Source organism: Rissa tridactyla, chromosome 10, assembly GCF_028500815.1.
Source record: "Rissa tridactyla isolate bRisTri1 chromosome 10, bRisTri1.patW.cur.20221130, whole genome shotgun sequence".
Taxonomy (NCBI): Eukaryota; Metazoa; Chordata; class Aves; order Charadriiformes; family Laridae; genus Rissa; species Rissa tridactyla.
The window spans coordinates 24,107,555-24,126,060 of NC_071475.1; the positions used below are offsets into that span (position 1 = coordinate 24,107,555).

At 45.5% G+C, this 18,506-nt stretch overlaps 1 long non-coding RNA gene across 8 annotated transcripts in view; it reads left to right on the forward strand.

The window, feature by feature from the left end:
• The window catches only part of LOC128915907 (uncharacterized), a 28,500-nt gene extending 14,309 nt beyond the window's left edge, over positions 1 to 14,191 (forward strand). For 4 of the 8 annotated variants that reach the window (XR_008468798.1, XR_008468794.1, XR_008468799.1 and 1 more), the window contains exons 4-8: positions 910 to 1,033; positions 1,380 to 1,637; positions 6,338 to 6,470; positions 6,845 to 8,763; positions 9,246 to 14,191. This is a non-coding gene — a long non-coding RNA (uncharacterized LOC128915907). The remainder of the gene's footprint in view (positions 1 to 909; positions 1,034 to 1,379; positions 1,638 to 6,337; positions 6,471 to 6,844; positions 8,764 to 9,245) is intronic. The other 4 variants (XR_008468797.1, XR_008468801.1, XR_008468796.1 and 1 more) reach the window with 4 other exon arrangements.
• The last annotated feature ends 4,315 nt before the right edge of the window (positions 14,192 to 18,506 follow it).

Sequence of the window (18,506 nt, forward strand, 5' to 3'; positions counted from 1 at the left end):
AGGTAAGATTTTGACAACACCGCCGCCTTAAATCTGAGTTGCATCATTGAAATATTGGTTGGAAGAGACCCCTAGATCAGCTCCCACCTTCCACTCAAAGCAGGACCGTCACCAATACTGGATCAGGTCTGCTGTGATTTTACCTCGCCAAATCTTGAGTGTTCACCTCTGAGTGACCTCTTACAGTACTGCAGCATCCTCCCAGTGAAGTTCTTCCTAATGTCCAGTCTGAACCCCCCAGGCTACAACGTGTGGCCATGGCCCTCCACTATACCATCTGTCGCTCCCAAAAAGAGCTTGGCCCCATCTTCTTTCCGACTCCAGTTCACACAGTTGGAGCTTGCTATTAGAGGACCCCTTAGCACCCTCTCCACCAGATTGAAAAGCCACAGCCTCCTCCATCACCTGAAGCACATGCCCTATGTCCCTGACCATCCCGGTAGGCCTCTGCTACCTTCTCTTCCCAATTCTGAACGTCCTCCTGGCCTGGAGGGCGCAAAGCCAGACACAATATTCCTGGTGTGACATTACTGGCTTTGAGGAGACAGGGATAATGAGTTTCCTCAATCTGTTGGCCACCCTTCTTCAAAAGTAGGCCAACGTACCGTTTGCCCTATCTGCAATGAGCACACCATTTGCTCACGTTTGACCTGACATCTGCTGTAACCTCCAAGTCCTCTCCAGGGGGGCTTCTGCTCAGCCAGACAGTTCCCAGCCAGTCCTGGCACGTGTCATTATTCTGCCCAAGGTGTGGGACTTTGTACAGCTTGTTAAACTCGATGGGATTTCTGCTGGCTTCAGTTCCTGAAGGTCCCTCCACACAAGTTAATGTGCGGCACTTCAATGACTCCACCCTAATATAGTGTCATCTTCAGATGTGTTGTGTCTGTGCTCTATATCATCATCCAGGTCATGAGTGAAGATGGTAAACGATATCAGCCCTGGTGTTGGCCCTGAAGTACTCTGCTTCCCTCCGGCTGCCAAACAGATGTTGAGACGCTGGTGGCCATCTTTCAGTCTGGAGTCTCTCTGGGTGAGCTTTCTGACTGCAACACACAAACTGAAGGAAGAGCCGCTTTTCTGTTTGGTACCTTAACTGGTAACCTATTCTTGAAGTGTTTTAGCAGATGGTAGTGGGCTACACAGTGTGCAATAGTAGCAAAGCAAAAACATTGTTTAAATTTAGTAGAATTCTGTAAATAGGCTTCTAAAAATCACGTTCAACAAGGAATGGTTCTTACCATGTGGACTTCCTACATTTTTCAATACCTAGTCTAGCATTTTGGAGCATACAAAAGCTCTTTTGCCATTAAAACGAAACCCGCGGCATTTGTCTTTTGTTCTGTGTTGGAATCAAACCGCCCTCTCACCATTCCCAGGAGGCAGGAGGGAGAGTCCTCCGTGCCGGGACAGCCAGGGGCCCTCTGCAGCGCGCCGGTCATCCGTGCCCCATCCTTGCTTCAGCCCGAGCTCCTGAACCTCAGGAGCATCTCCCAACCGCCGCGTTACTGGCTTACCTGGGACAGGTGGATGGCGCGACCTCTCCGCAGTCCCCAACGTTGTCAATGTTTACCATCGTAACAGATCTGTCTCTGCAAAACACTCTGCATTTAGCAAAACACTACACGTCCACAAAGGTATCTTCCTGATTTGTTTTTTGAAATCTGAATTATAAGGAGGAAAAAAGGTATGTGCGTGATTCCTTAAACCCAAAAGAGACATCCAGCAGAAAAAACCAAACTCAATTTTAAAATGACTATGTCAGTGGTGACTTGTAATCTGCAGTTTCATCTACTTGATAATGCCCAGCTTAGTGTTAGATCTAAAAAAAGAATGAAATGAGAAAATCATTCCTTTGATATGCATTAAATTATTCAGTTAGTAAATTAGTGAATCTTATTCTGAGTGTTATTAGCTATTAGCATGTTACACTTCTTGATGTTGCTTATGAAGAATGCATATGAAAATAAGGAAAAGATTTCCCTTTTGAAGTTGCTGCCACTTGAGTTGTTGACATTTCTTTTAATTGGTGACTGTCCTCTTGAATGCAGGATTCTGCTGTCTGTTTTTATGAGAGATTTTCATTTTTAATTTGTTCTCTCATTGATTAGTCTTTTTTTTTGAAATGGGTAACTCAAAATAATTAGCCTTTCAAGGGAACCGTGTTCTCCTAAATAGTTATTAATGAGTATCATCTCCCCCGTTCAGTACACTTAGCGCCTTTTTCATTAGGAGAATTTCAAGGTTACATCTGGCCTGGTTGAACCATGCCTGGTACCACTGAAGACAGCAGGAATCTCACTGCAGATCTCAGGAAGAACAAGATCAGACCCTAGGAGTGAAGAAAGATCGTGTGCACTCACTTTGTCTTAGGAAGATGTTTATTTTCTAGGAGAACCTAGAAATGTTCCTTCAGGCTCCAGGTTAGGATTGAGGAGGGAGTGAAATGAGTGAAGGAAAACAAGGTAATTCCATCTGAACAAGGATACCGTCTTCAAATCTTCAAAGACACTATCAGCTTCAGCAGCTGGGCTAATGAGCTTTAATTATATTGCCAGTTTTACAGTCCTGGAAACATACATCTCACTTTTATTTAAAGTCAATGTACGTTACATGAAAATAAACCCACTAAGTCCAGCAATCATCCCACTAAAGAGCCAAGGATCTTCAATAAGAATATACTTTGTTTTAGAAATTATTGCCTGTATTACACTCGCAATTAAAGGGCACGGCGGACAATAAAATACTCCCAACACGTCATGCGTTGCTGCAATGATCTAATCCCATTACGGCTCCTGTAAGGCAGGTCTTGTCCCTTCCCTTACGTTTGTCTTTAAGCTTAAAACCTGCCTTGAGCATTGCCAGCTATTGTTCTGCTGAAGTGCAGTCTTCCTTTTGTACATGAGACTCTCTCCTTTCTATTTGCTCTTTCAAAACAGACTGGAACATCCTCCTCCTCCTTTCCCTACCTCCCTGTAAGCTCTCCTGCTCTCCCTCCCTGCTTCCTCCACACTTGTTCATTAAGGAGCCTCTACCACAAACCTGAATTCTCCTATCATTCCTGGACGGGCTTCTGTCCAACCCATAACTTCGGCCCACGTCTCTGGCAGTTCTTCATGAAGGTCTAGTTATCTGTTCAAGGTCAGTATCTTAAAACAGGGGGGTTTAGAGTCCCTTCCAAGCTCGTCCCAGCAATTTATTTCCCAGTTTCTATGAACAGCATGATCACATTGGGTTTTTGTCATTCCCATCCACTGTCTCATCTTCTGCAGAGGTTACTCTATGGGTCAGCCCGGGCAAACTGTATCTGAACAGTTATTTCTCCATGGCAGAAATGGCATTTAAGATACATCCTTTTCTATCCCAGCTGAAAACTAAAGCTTTGAGCCAGGCTCTGATGATCTTATGGCTCACATACACATTCCTGCTTTCTGGGCTTGACCAGTGCCATCAGAACGATAAAGTGAAACAATTTTATCTAATTTATGGCTTTGCATCCTTACCGGTCTCTTCAGCCTCCTGTCGTTTTCTGCTACTCTGGCATTTCAAGTAAGTTGCTCTCTTTGCTTCCCCAGTGCCCTCCTCGGCCCACCTCCCCCTGCCATCTCTTTCACTAGGAAATGACCGACCCGTCCTGCCAACGGGTAATAATTCCATCATTTCCTCTGTGGCTGAGAAGTCCTTTCATCCACAAAGCTATCTCCGAATCTTCCTCAAAACCCTGTCAAAAGATGCGTGCTTTCCTGTCTGGCGCACAGACGCGGTGGCGGGGGCCAAGGGTGTCAACCATCAGTGCCACCAACACCGCCCTCTCCTTGTGTCCGTCTTCTCTCCCTCCCCTGCTTCATCCCCAGCGTGTCACCTCCCTCCTTAGGGTGGCCCTTTTCATCCCCATTTATGCACGGCCAATTACAGCGGGTTTTTAGTCCGTACTTCAGATTTTTATAAGTAATGGCTAAAAACAGCTGGCTATTTTTATGCTGCTAATACTAATTCTGCAATACTAACATTTGCATTTCCTTGCAATAAACGCTAGTCATTTTTTTTAGAAGAAATAGCTCAACAACTACAATAGGGAAAAAAAAAAAAGGTCAGAAGCATCAGCATCACCTTTCAGATTGAAAATCGATATGAAAATAATGAAACTGAAAAAAACCCGGTCCAACGCAGGTTGTAAAAGTTGGTATAAACGGCTGCCCAAGCCATTACGGAGTCGTAACTTAAAAGGAAGCTTCGCTTTGGAGAAGAGGAATGTTTATAGAGAGGCTAATTTTGCTTTATTGAAGACTATTAAAATACCTTTAAAAAACTATAAGTTGTAGTCTAAAATACTGCAGTGCAGCTCGTAGAAGAGCTAACGTGAAGTATGAAATGGCCTTACATGGTGCTATGGTTCTGACATAATATAATATAAGCTATCTCAAGAATCCATTTACAAGTAAGCTGTCTGGGTAGAGCTCTGCCCTCACTGAAATCAATAGGAGTTTTGCTGGTGACATCAGTGAAATGAGGTTTTCCTCTCATTTTTATCCTGTGCAAGATTAAATATTGGGTGAGGAAAACAGTGTTAGTTCTATGGCATGTAAGTACCAGTGACTGTAAATACAGCATTTGCTTAGGAGGATTACTAAATGGAATTTGGAAAGCGATTTATTAATGGAAATGATTTTTGTTGTTGTTGTTAATTCGTCCAGATTTCCTTATTTATTGGTAGAAGTGTTGTAGACTCACAGAATGTGTTGGGTTGGGAGGGACTTTTAAAGGTCATCTAGTCCAAGCCCCCCCGCCGCGAGCAGGGACATCTTTATGTTCTGCTATTTCGTCGTGTCATCATAGCGTACCTCTGCTGTAGGAGTAAGAAATAACGCACGGAAGCTGTAGGTCTTTGGGCGTGAGGGGTGGGCTGTTTCCCTTCCCCATTCCAATGGGAAACCAACAAAAAGCAAGCATTTAATAGCGTGAATGCCATTATTGCACAGCCGAGGAGCTTTGCAAGCACCTAAAGCTGCAAGCGCTGACGATAATTTATCTTTGAACTTGTTAGTAACAATGCATAATTAACAAGTAAGCTGCAGGAACACGCAATTGCTATGTATTTACATGGCATTTGCCATGCGGTTGTGGTATAATTACAGAGATTATACCTGCTCTGCAGAATAAGAGCACAGAGCGTGCGGTGTACTTTATTTTGTGTGATTTCACATGGCTTGGGCCAGCGAAGCAGAGCACAGGAGCTTAACAAAGTATTTCATTCTGTTGTAGGTGGAAGCGAGCCACAGGTATGCAATCGCACATGAGTCCGCACAGGGTGCTGTTATTTCAATGAGCACCGTGGTTTCTGGCTACTCAGGGTGGCAGCCTTGCTTTCTGAGCTCAAGTTATTTCTATTTCGGATTGCTGCCCTTTCAGTGATATAAATGGACCTGAATATGCAGATTCAAAATAAGGCAGGCCAGGACTTTTTTTTTTTAGCGTAGCAACCTTTTCCCTCTCATGTATAATATTGTAGGTCTCTAATAATTACAGGTAAAAGAATACATGGAAAGAATCTCTCTTCCTACTCAGTTTTAAAAGCCTGTGTACCGGCACATCACCATTTCTGTGCCTTAAAACTCCATTAGGATCAGCATACCAGATGTGATATTGCGTAATGCAGGGAAAAAAAATGGGAAAGAAAAATACCAGCTAATGGTGAAAAGTGCAAAGGAATATGCCACGTTGCGGAGTTAGTCACATTTTACATGATTCAGCATAAACTATAAGTAAATCTAAAATTATGTTTGAGACCCCCGTCTAGTAGGAAGAGGAATACCGTACGTATCACTTGATTCAGGAGTTGCTGTGCCACTTCTCTAAAAGGATGGTATCAGCCTTTAAACTGCTGCACGCAGTATTGCCCGTTCCGAGGAGAAAACAGTGACTTTTAGAGAGAGTGGATACAGCACTGCACTGGCAAAGTACGTAACAGAAACATGGATTTATTTGCTGTTGCTGGAGATGTAAAATTTCGCTTTGGCATACGAGAAAACAATCTAAGAGCTCCCTATTCTGCTCCAGGTGGAAGAAAAAGTACTGAGCTCTTCTCAGTGTAAGCGTTATTGTTCAGCTTCATAATAATTTTCCTGTCTTGAGGGACTTGATTTATGAGTGTAGTGTTAAAAAAAAAATTCTTGCTCTGTAAGGCCAGCAGTGTGACATGACGGGGCACGAATCGCGCTGTATGAATTTCCAGTTACTATGTTGGCTGCGTAGGGCTACATCACAAAAAAATGAGATGCAAATTAACACAATATACTCGTTTGGATGTCTCGTGGTGATTTTCCTCTCTGCGTTACAGCCAGCGCATTCGCGGTTCGTATCAGCCGCCCCAGCTCCGCTGACGTTGGGAAGGAGGTGGCGGCTCCGTGCGGAAGCTCCCGCAGAGCCTGGGGCTCTCCCGTCCCCGCGGCTGGGCTGGATTCGGCGCCCAGGTTGGTAGACAAGCCTAAACCGGTTGTTCGAAAGTTGGGTTCAGGGAACTTTGATGCTTAGCATCAACAGCTTATTTCTGTAGCAGACTAAACGAAGCAGACTAAATTATCCCAAGAGTTATTTATGAGCACCAAGAGTTAAAATTTCAGTCCACCTCAGATGACACGGCTGAAGAACATCAATGCGGTGCACTAAGTCTTTTCCGTACTGACAAATTTAAAAATAATTTCAGAAGAAGCTGGTTTGAGAACAAAATATAACTTCCCTTTGCAATATTTGTAGTTGCAAAAAAAACCATTCATTCGTTTTTCACTTGCATTCTTCGGCATCTCTATGCGGATTTTTTTATAAATTGTTTTTCATATTTTCACAGAGTGGACCCTGTGTAAGGGACAAGGGAAGAGACACCCGTACGTGTCCCAGTTACAATCGCAGACATCGTCATCCACGAATTTCGTGACTTTTCCATTTCTCCTACTTAACATTATAAAATGCCTGGGTGATAGTTGCAGCAACTGTTTACATTATCTAAAATAGCAGCACGGTATTTCCACCGCATACCAACAAGAGCCAAGGCCTATATTTTATAAACATCTTCGAAGCAAACATTTAAGGCCAACTGCAAGACTTGGATTTGAAATTCTCGCTCTGGTGTACGATGGCACTCGGTGCTCGAGTTGACTTTCAGCTCCTTTTCAGTATTGCGGAGTCATTCTAATACTTTTCTTTTTAAGACGACACGTGGTAGAGTACCCAAATCCCTCCGAACAGTGCAATCATTCTTTTAAACTTTTATCTGAAAAGATGGTATTTTACAGTCCGAGAAGGGCAGTTTCCTCCCTCTAGATAATTGAGAAAGGGAGGCTTTCCACTGGCTCCAGCAGGGTTGGGATCAGACTCTTCTGCTAGCGTTTTGATACAGTCCTATTTTTCATTAAGACGCAACAATAACCAGGAAAATCCCATAATTATTTCTGGGAATTCAGTAATTTTTAAACGGTGAAATTGTGCGTCATTTCAGTTGTAATTTGGAACCCAACCACTTTATATGCCGTTGAAAGCCTCATCTCCCACAAGGGACGTTTTGTGAGACAGAAATTGCAATGAATCGGGATGAGACAAACGCTGTGGTGAGGAGCAGATTCGAGTTGTGAAGTGGGTAAAATAACGTTCTCTTTAGGCTTGGAAAAACTATCTTCTAATTAGTGTGAAAAATACAGTTGTATGTAAACTGCAAGCATCTCAGTGAATACGCATCCCTAAATCAATAATTTTCAATAAAACGTGCTTTCTATGTGAGTTTTCGATGTTCAGAAGTGGGATTGTTCTCAGGGAGAACGCTCAGAACCGGCTCTTTTGATGTTGTGTTCACAGAAACAGGCACCACGTGATGCAAGTTCATACAGAACGAATGGAATTAGGGCACATGGTGGAAGACTTCTCGCAACAAATTGCTCACAAATAATTTATGGCGAGAATTACTTGTAGAGTGATTACAGCACATGTTTTTGGAAAAAAAAAATAAATCAAGAAAAATCAATCCGCTTGTGGACTAATAATGAAAAGAGGAAGAGGAAAAATTCCTCTAACAAATATGAAACTGCAAATTATTCAGTCAGCTCGGTTGGCAACAACCAATTTTTATGGTAGTAGGAGCTTGTGGAGTAGGAGGTAACTGTACGAAGAATGATTGATTCAGTATCTTGTATTGCAATTCTGGAAGGGGTTCAACATCTAATTTAAAAGCCATTTTCTTCCTTTTACCCAGTAAAGAAAACGAAATGATACTCAATGTCTGTGAGCTGTTTTGGGCAGACAGAATCTATTTTGTGTCCGTGCAGTCCCGTGGTCACTGACAATGGCTAGCTCATAAGAAAGAGCAGTTACTTATTAGGAAAGATCTCTCTTGCCAGAAAAAAACCAAAACCTGCCTGAGGAAGGATATTGCCTTAATCCTCTTTGCATCTTCCCATTAGAGAGTAAAGGATTTGCCCTTCCAGCAGAGACGCATAATCGGTCTTAAACTCAGCATATCTTTTCAGCCTTTGAGTTGTGGAGTCTTGTGTAGACTGCATCTCCGCCAGCCCGTCTTTCAGTCCGCGGTAAGAAAACGATCCGTGACTGACGTTCCTCTTGGAAGAACACAAAGCGCACTTGGGGCAGCCCTCTCCTGAGACCACCTTTTGTCTCCTCCTCCCCCTGCCCTGGGAGGACGCCAGCCACCATCTGGGCAAGAGCCTCCAGGATGTCGCACCAGGATCCCGGTGGAGTCCTCTGCTGCCGTGGATAGAGGTGACCACAGCGTGTTCTGTTTATGCCTGTGGCCTGGTGGATGTGAGTTCAGCATTCAGATCTCCTTAACTCCTTAGGCGTTTATTCTTGGTTCAATCTTTAATTCCTAATTTAATTCCTGAGCAGGCACATGCCATCTTTCAAAGGCATCGCAGATGCGAGGGAGTCCATTTGATCCCTACTGCTTTACTTCACAAAAAACTTAACGTGCTAATGCCGTAAATAAGCATTACAGCACAGTCGTTGTGTGAATGATATCTAACATTACTCCAGATTTTAGCCAGTGAAAGATTTTACAAGCTACATTGAGCTAATGGAAGAACAGCTTTCATTTAAAACAGTGATGTGTTCATTCCCATAAATGCCGATTGCTGTATTTCTATTGTATGTTCTTGGCTTAGTTACACCAAGCCGAGTTAGCTTGTTATATCTTGACACTAACCGTTGATTATAAATTAATTTTACTATTTCTGTGTTTTTAGAGAGAAAGCTGCCGGGACTGATGATCTGTTGCCATGCCCACTGAAGGGAACAATGAAAAAAAGGTGTATTTCCACAAGAATTTTCTAGACATCCTCTTCAGCAAAGGAAGGACGTGGTGCAGAAGATGATCTTCAGGAGCTATTTCATCAGCCCATTAGGAGGCAGGGTGAGGATATCTGCACCCAGTTGAGCTGTGCTGAAACCACCTTTAATCCCTGCCCTTTGTACTTTTCCTCCCAAGCTGGAAGGAAATTCACGTTAGAGTCAAGACTGCTTGAAACGTCTTTTGGATGGTAATGCCGGCCCACCGCGGGAAAACATTCGGCCCACCGGTTATGCTCTAGCAGCCCTTCCTGCATCACCCACCGGCGCCTGGGACGGGAGCTCGGGGCATGCAGTAGCTCATCACCCGCAGAGTACTTGTCAGAGGGCAGCCGAGGTGTTGGTGGACAAAATTCAACAATTTCACCACGAAAGAGCTTTCATTCTGACTGTAATCTGAATATCGACAGATTTCTCGCCCTGACTGCAGATACATACGTAGGTTGTTTGACCCAGGTGAAAAAAACACCCCCGCCCTTTGCCTTTCCCCTCCCCATAGGCAATTTGGCAAAGTTTGCCTAGAAAGGGTAACAGAATTTTCAGCTGCTGCAGGCACCCCCGAGCCTACCAGCTTTTTTGCTTTTGTTTAATTTACTACATGCGATTAACTCCGCTGCGTTTCTGCCTGGCAGAATCTGTGACTAAAAATACCCTGTGAGTATACATCGTGTGCTGCAACACTGGCAGAAAGTAAATAAGACCATGGTCTTCATAATCACTGTTTTTCCAAAGAACTGCTGCTCCCAGCAGACGGGCTATTTTAGGCTGTAAATGGAAATCAGAAAATGAGATTTTCTCTCCTTGTTAGTTCTTCTCCTGGGAATTTTAGTGCTTTCCTTTCCCCCTGCTTTGGGTGTTGGTGGCAGCTTACTGGCAATACCAGTCTCTTGGAGGATTGAACTCTGGAGCCCGTTCTGAAATACACAAGTGAACATGGGAAATAATTTCTGCTAGTACCAACATATTATTTGCTGATATAAAATCAGGTGTTAGATCAAAACCAGATTTGGATAGCCTGATTCACTCCGTCATTCAGGTGATGGTTCACTCTAAATTCAGGCTTGCGAAGCAGATGATAGAAGTATTTCCTAGCTCCCTGCACTTTCTGTTCTAATATTGGTAATGTATTTGCATCTCTCAATTTTGCAGACCGCCTTTTACCTCCTATTTGATGATCTAAGTCCCGTCACGCATGTAGACACCCTTGACACGCTGTATTGACAATCCCATCGATACCAGCGATGTCTGGCCTTGCCGCCAGTTTTTAGGACAGACACTATCATCCAAATCATACATATCACATGCATCTAATGCAATATCTTCACACAGTCTTTAAATCTGAGAAGTTCTAATTATCATTCTTAATACTTCATGTATTATGCATTTTCTTCTGGAAAAAGCTTCATGTTATTAGGAATTCAAAAGATGAGGTTTTGCCACAGCAACGTGCAGATCCGAGAACTTGAGCACAAATCGTAACCTTTAGCATTAGCTGCACTTTTCAGATGCCCCAAACGGCGTTGAGGGGGATTTTCTGTGCTAGGAAATACCCTAATTATTTCATAGCATGGGTACTACTGTGATACGATGTCTGTATCCCCCCCGTTTGATTGAATACTACTCACAAGCATCCTTTCACCTACTGAGCGGCTGGTACTTTATTTTAGTCAATTGTGGTATTACTGAGAGTGCTCTCTTTCTGCCTATATACATAAAAACCCCAAAACTTTTAACCTTGGAAAAACATTAATTGTGCTAGTTTCTTCACGGAGGGAGGAGGAGCGGGCTTTTTTGGGAATGTCTCAGACAACAAGGGTCAGCTCTGGCACTGAGAGCAGCTGAAAGATTTTCGGAGAATACAGGGAAAAAACCCAGATGGCTTTAAATAAGTGAACAGAAAAACCGCTTTGTGTTGTACCCAGACGTCACACGTGATAATCCAGACGTCGCAAATGGTTGTCATAATCGTGATCTGTCATTCTCATGCTCTTCCACTTTGTTTTGTCATTTGCAGCATTCGTGTGCTTGACTTTAAGCAGTCTGATGCCGTCCACTGCTTTGACCTTAAAGCTATTAAAATTGCAAGAAACATTTAGAAAGTTGGAAAACTATTTATCTGGAAAAGTCCTTGGAGCACAATGGAAGATGAGAAGTGACTGAACGACCCCCTGTTTGATTTACTCCGTTTGAAAAGGTCCTTTCCCCTTGGGCCTCTCCTTGCCCACCACCAGCTGCACTTGCCCCTGCTCCCGTGGCGTCCTCCGTACCTTTTCCCGGCGGGCTCGCTGCCTGTTACACGGTTTAGGCAGGCGCCTTCATCCTCATCCCTTTCTAGTCCTCTTTCCGAAGCAGCACGAGACCCAGCTGCTACCCGCTGCCCACCTTCTTGCTCTGCGACAACGCCAGATCATCTTTTTTCCCATTAATCATATTTACTTATCTGCGCACGTTTCCCTCTGTGATTCCTCTGTCCTTTATGCCTTGAATTCCACAGTTTTCTGTGTAAAATCCCACAATTTTCTAGGTGATGTCCCTTATCCCAGGACTCCCTTCCTCTTGAACCACTACAGCTCCTCAAAATCAGAGGAGCGACAGCGAGCAGATGATGCAGCTCATTAGAACCGCAGCACACAGTATAACGTGGTTAGCCATCACCAGACCCACTGCTAATTCTGTAGCCTTTTCTCCAGAGACCCCTCTGTCTTTTCACGTACTGAGCAGCTGGAAGCACGGAGTGTTTTTCTTCCCCCTCGCTCGGCACCTCGCACCGCAGAGGACGTGACGGTTGTGGTCCCAGGGATGTTTCAGGCCCCGTACTTTCATTTTCCAAGTCCTTATCTCCTGTGCTGCAGCCTTACCGTCTTTGCCTTCCTCATTGTAACCCTTCAGCTTCCCGTTCCTCGTTTTCCCCTGTGCCGTTCCCCAGCAGGAGCCTGGCCAGGGTAGATGGGACTACTCCAGTGTTTGCTACTCGCTTGCTGCTGCTCAGCCACGTCCCGCAGTCCGGTTGTCTTGCTGATGAGATACGAAGCAAACTGGCATGCCGCCGGTGCCTCAAAGAGAGTGCTTTAACTTAATCCTGAAAAGGTTCGTTATCCTGGAAATGTAACGCACGCAATATTCACGTAATGCACCAAGGTGGGGTTTTTCCCCCCCATGAAAGGGGTCACTGAAGTCCTGAAAGGAAGAGCTGAAAGCCAAAGCACATGACTCCGTAGGTAGATCAAATTGCTTCTGAAGTAACGCAATCTTTTTTTCTCCAACTCCGAAAAATCCATCAGAGGAAAGAGGAGGAATGGGGAATAACATCCCTGCTCTTGTCAATTCGGTTATAATTCCTACTGAAATAAAGGGATAGTAGGAGAGAGAGTCACAAAAGAAAATAGGAAAGCATCCCCGTGCTAGAAAAAAAAAAAGGACAGTTTAATTGATCTTACTGGTGAAAATTATACGAGAAAAAAGAAAAAGCAGAATTGGAGAAAAACAGGTGTATGGGAAGCTACCAGATACAAGAATGAGAAATTCCATTTTCGTATAAACACCAAATATAAAAGAGCATCTCTGGTGGTAAAGTGCAATCAACAGGTTGGGGCTTTGCAAAAATCCTTTGCCTTTTGTGGTATCTGTTACAGTCGATACCGTAAGAATAGAAGATACAATATTTCATAAAGGGATTGCCAAGAGATTTTAAATGGAAGCGGTGCATTTTTTACAGATTCACAGGACACATTTGCCTTCAAGTTTACTGTATTCTAAGCCAACATAAAACCACTCCGAAGTAAAGATGTTTTTCCCCAAACTAAGCGGACAATGATTTGCAACGGGAAGAGGAAATTAAATAGCTTGATAGATTGCCATTCCTTCCTCTATCTGGTCAGTGAATTTAATTTTTACTTACGTTATATAGGTGTAAGCAAAGAATTCACATTCCATCAAATAAGAGCATACCTTGCGTGAAACCGAAGCTCAGCTGAGCACGTCGTAAAGGAGCATGAGCTGTAGGAGAACACAGGCTCAGCAGATCTTCAAAACAGACACATCAGGTTGAGCACCCTGCAGCTGTGTCATCCAAAGCCCGCTAATTGGTTGGGAACAATTAGGCTGATGTTTAGTGCTTCCGTGGCATGTTCTTGGGGTGCTGCTGGCCCTAATGTGATTAGAAGCACCTGAGCTTCGGGTACCACACAGCTATTAGCCAGCAGCGTCGTCAGGCACAATAAAGCACAATAAATCCAACAACTACTGAACCTTCTCAAAATTATGCCTAAAGAGAGGCAATTGCACATCCATACCTGTAGTTACAGCATGCTTCAGGTGGTATTTGATTGAAGATCCCAATGGCTATGAAGGAGAATACTTATCAGAACAACGTCTTCTCTCGGAATAGAAATCAGGATCAGTAGGCAGACAAACCTCGCTCCTTAAATAGGGCTCAGATACGAATGACAAGCGTGGGCTAATCCATCTGTCAGTCTTCTCCTCCTAGAGTTGTTCTGGTTGAATGCTGTGTTTTTGCTAATTATGCTTACGACGTCTTGCCCCATACAAGGGGGTGCCGTTGTGCCAGGCGCTGTGCGGCCACAAAGGAACAGGTAATCCTTGTCCTGAACACTTCAACTCTAAATAACACGTCTCCATCTCCGCCTTGCCCAGCCTTCAACTAAGGGTTATTTTTCACCACTAACCTCTCGGGTAGTAAAAGGGCTCTTGAAGAAAGCTGCGTCGTTGGTTTAAATAATTAACTACATTGGCTTGGATATTCTAAGAGCCCCCACTAATCTCAGCCTTCCCAGCACGCTGTAAAATAAAATACAATAAAATACAAGACACTAAAATAAATATATATCTATATCTATTAGTCTAACTCACCGTCAGTCTTACGATCGAGCTCCCGTGCCACATTCACCACCTGGGACCAGACCTGCTGCTGCTCCACCCTGGTAGCTTTGCGCTCAAGGCAACGGCAAGATAGCAGTTTATTTCATCTGAGAATTTGACGCCAGCCTATTTTGGGACTGAGTGAAGCTTGTCCTCCGTAATTACTTTATATTAAGAGAAGAGTGCTTTCTAGAGCAGCCTGGTGTAACACAGACTCGTGCTTTAAATATTCTAGGCTGCGTGCCGCAAGAAAGGACGGTGACCTGGAGAGTGCAGGGTGGTCGCTTGGGAGTCCACAAAGATGCTACGGCTGGGATATAACGGACAGAAATAGTTTAACCAGGCCCGATGTTGCCAGCAGGGGACCAAGGAAATCAATAAAGCAAACGGGAGAGCTGGACAGGTTATGATGTCTTATCTCCTCTATAATGCCCCAGGAACTTTTATTTATTAGGAAAAGGAATGTACTTTAATGAATGAAATGCCAAACTGTGATTATGTTGCAGGAAGAAGGTGAATATATTATTTATGGGGATTTTCTGGGTATTTTCCATTTGCCCACGCCCCGTGTCCCGTGTGTTTAATCAGAGACGGAGGGTGCAGTCCCCTGACAGGGGTGAAGCTGCGGGTGCCGAGCCAGCGAGCGGGACAGCAGACCCAACACCCATGGAGTCAGGTATCCCGGCACCTCCCTCGCCCACAGCTTAGCAAATCACGGCTTTACACTCCTGTTTTCCACCGGAAGATCACTGAGCGCTGGATGCAAGGCGATCTGCGCAGACCGTGGGGTGCCGCTGTGTGTTTGGGAACACAAGAGCCCAGGGCTGGAAGGGAGACCGTGGTTACGTAGCTGAGGCGCCAACGCCTGCGTGCCACCGGGCAATAGGTGTCTTGGCCAAAATGGCAGGAAGGATGTCTGCTGACATTGCCACAGCACGACAGCGCCGCAGCCTGCGATAACAGCCCAACCTCACGCCTGGGACACGCACCAAGAGGGGTAGAAGCCATCAATATCATCGGTTCCTGATGCACGTTTCCATCCTCATGCAAGTTTATTTAGTGACAATTGCTGGTGATCTTTAAAGTGAAGATCGCCGCACAGGAGAACAACGATACCAGCTCTCCGTAGTCTCTGCTGCCTTACCGAGGGAGGAGCTTCTGCCCAAACCTCAACATGTGAGCGATCTCACGGTGGGAACAGCAGGCAGACCACCGCGATTTCAGTGCTAGTTAGCAAATCGCACTTGTATCCTGTTTCTGGCTGTGACCGATCTTCAGTGGTTGAGAGGATGGGGAAAAAAATAGCAAGTTAGATGATACCAAAATACCAAGAGGAATTTTTTCTTATCCCCACACATAACCAGCAGGAACCCCAGGACTCAAACACGATAAATCTAGCAGGGGGAAAAACCAGCAATCCCTTCTCTTTTCAACCGCAGCAGCCCACCAAATCCCCGAGGACTCGGAACAAAAAAAGCCATTTTCTGTTTTCAGGAATTTCTACTTGCACAATCCTTCCACAAGCTCCTCAGACCACCTCTGCAGTGACAGGGCGCGCCAGAATTTTGCTCCTCACATTACTGCTGTCTTCTAATTTCCAGTCTGCATTTATTCACGACTAATTGACACCCATTTGATCCCAGGCTAACATTAACCTTTAACTCGCGCCGTTCTTCCTGCTTGGTATTTACCCCTAAGGCTCTTTATAAATAGTTGTCTTCTGTCATGCTTAGTTTGGTGGGGCTGAAACAGATAAACTGATGTTTATCAGCCGTGGAAGCCCTTCCTGCACCAGAACGAATGTGTCCCTTCATCTGGGTAGATCAGCCCAAAACAGGTCCTCGGTTTGCAAAAAACACTTTTCTCAGTTAACACGTTAAGAGTTGCTTATTATTTGTTTGCAGTGAAAGTTATGAGGTATTAGAGTACAAAAACACATAAAATGGATTTGAAATAATCCGGGGTTTCCAGCCCGGGAGCAGAGTGCCGCTGACAGCAGCGCGTTTTCGGGAAGCGCCTTGTTCGTAGGGTTGGCTCAGGCTTACCTGAACGTTCTGCCCCGTCAGCGCCAAAGAATTATTGTCATCATTGTCATCTCCCTCTGCAAAACCGTCTCTACCTCTTTGCTACAAGATTATTCCTTAAAAAAAGACTTATCCTGGCAGAATCCAACTAGCAAAGAGCAGAGCCTTGGGGAGAAGTTTCTTCGGTTTTGGTTCCATGCGGCGCGGTGTTTGCTGGCTGCTGTTGGTGCTCTCCCCTTCCTGCGCAGGCTGTTACCTCCGCTCCACGCCCCGCCGTCCTCCTCCCGCCTTGTTGCTGTTCCTGCCTTCGGGGACACGCGGCCGTCCCTCCTCCTGGAGCTCCGGCTGCAGATCGCGGTGCGTTCCCACCTGCCCTGAGCTCTGCTGAGCAGGACCCAGCCCCTGCGCCGCCCCGCGCCCGCGGCGCAGACACCCTCCGTGCCAGCAGAGTGACGGCGGTGGACCTGGGACGTCTGGAAAGGCAGGAGCTCCGGCTGATGTCCTGAGCACCATAAAAGTCCCCAGGCTGGAGCTGAAGAAGGACATCTACCCCTTATTGTATATGTGTCCTCCATCGTGTTCATTCCCCACAAATATTCTGGCAAAAGAAGTTTAACAGCAAAAATATTTGCTAAGAAAGCAATCAAGGCAATTATTCCTGCACATCCGTGGAGCACCAAAGAGCCACCCCGGGGCAGTGTGAGGGCACAGCCCTCGGCCCGTCCAGCGCCCGGGCCTGGCGTTTTGCACCGATAAAGAATTACAAGGTTAAAAACGTCCCTGAGAAGCCGAAGGTCACATTTTTGAAGTTAGTGCCCGTTGAGTCACTTTGCTTCTAAACAGGCAAAGCTGCAAAATTCAGTGTAGACAGACTCCTCCAAAAGAAATAAGTACTGCGACTTACGGAAAACCAAATATTGAACTCTTTTAAGGAATGGCAAGAAAAATATTCAGAAACTCTTGACGTATCTTCAAAGGAAATTCCCTTTCTGTGCTACAGAATTGCTTTTTAGATCACCGTGCTGAAACTAGTGGCATTGAAAAATGTTTCCGGCCGTCCCTTAAAGAACAGAAAAGGAATCCCTTTACTGTCTGTAAGAGAGGGATTTAGTAAACTTAAAATGCTCAGGGCTAAACTTTGCAAAAGTGACTTTAGGTAGCTGAAGTTACGCTGGATCGTGCTGCCTTAATTTAATTAATTTTCAAAGCAAAAGGCAGCACGAGAAATTTCACTCCTCGGAGAGAAAACATTTTCTATTTTCATTACTACCAGCCGCGGTGGTTGGAGGTTTTGCGCGGCCTTTTCAGGGAGCATCTCCCGGCAAGGAGCATCGGGATGCAGGAGGAAGCGCTGGCACGTCCGGGGCTGATTTATGGCCACGTGCCTGTTCCCGGGGCGAGGGAAGAAATCGATCCCTGCTAATCGGAAGGGAAAAGGCAGCATTCGCTGGATGAGACGGCACTTTCTGGGCCTGAGGGGAGCTGCAGGCTCTGAGACACCGCTTCGCTGAATTAAAAAAAGAGTGGAAAACGTGGTTATTTTTCTTAACTTTCACCTAGTTAAACCTCTTTTGAACTGCGCGTCGTTAAGAGCCGTCAAATCCAGCTGTCAAACGCAGCGGTGGCTTGTGGCCTGTGGCTACCTGCTGGCACAGGCCAGGCTGCAGCAAATGCAACCTGCTCTGGGCTGAGCCGCACCGGCTTAGACCTGACGAGATGCACGTGGCTACCGTGGCTAGTCCCGGCGAGGCTGGCGGTGCCGCTCCGGCTGCAGGGAAGCTGCCCCAGCGTCAGGACGTGGACGCTATTCCGCCTCTCAGGGGCCGGCAGACGGCTCCGCTCCCTGGGCTATCGGGGCAGGAGCCCCCCGTTGTCACTGCGAATTATTTCCCTTTAAGCACCGCCAAGATTCCTTATTTACAGCCATCAAACACCCACCGCCGCAGCGCTGCCAACGTCGGCGGCTCCTGGCCTCGGCACCGCCGGCAGAGGGGCCTCCTCTCCCGTCACCCCCGGGTGCTGCAGGGACGGCTCGCTGGGAGTTAGGCTGGAACTTCAGTGGAGAAAAGGGTGATTCTGAAGAATGAAAGTATCACTGTTGATCCACTACCCCACCTGGGCTCGCTCTCCTTAGAGGGATCCCTTTTTTTTTTTTTTTTTCTTTCCCCTTTTCATATGTCAGGAATAATTAAAAAAACGTCCTACCAGAGGAACAGGGAATGATGCAAAATACTAAAAGCCGTAAGTAGGAGCCAC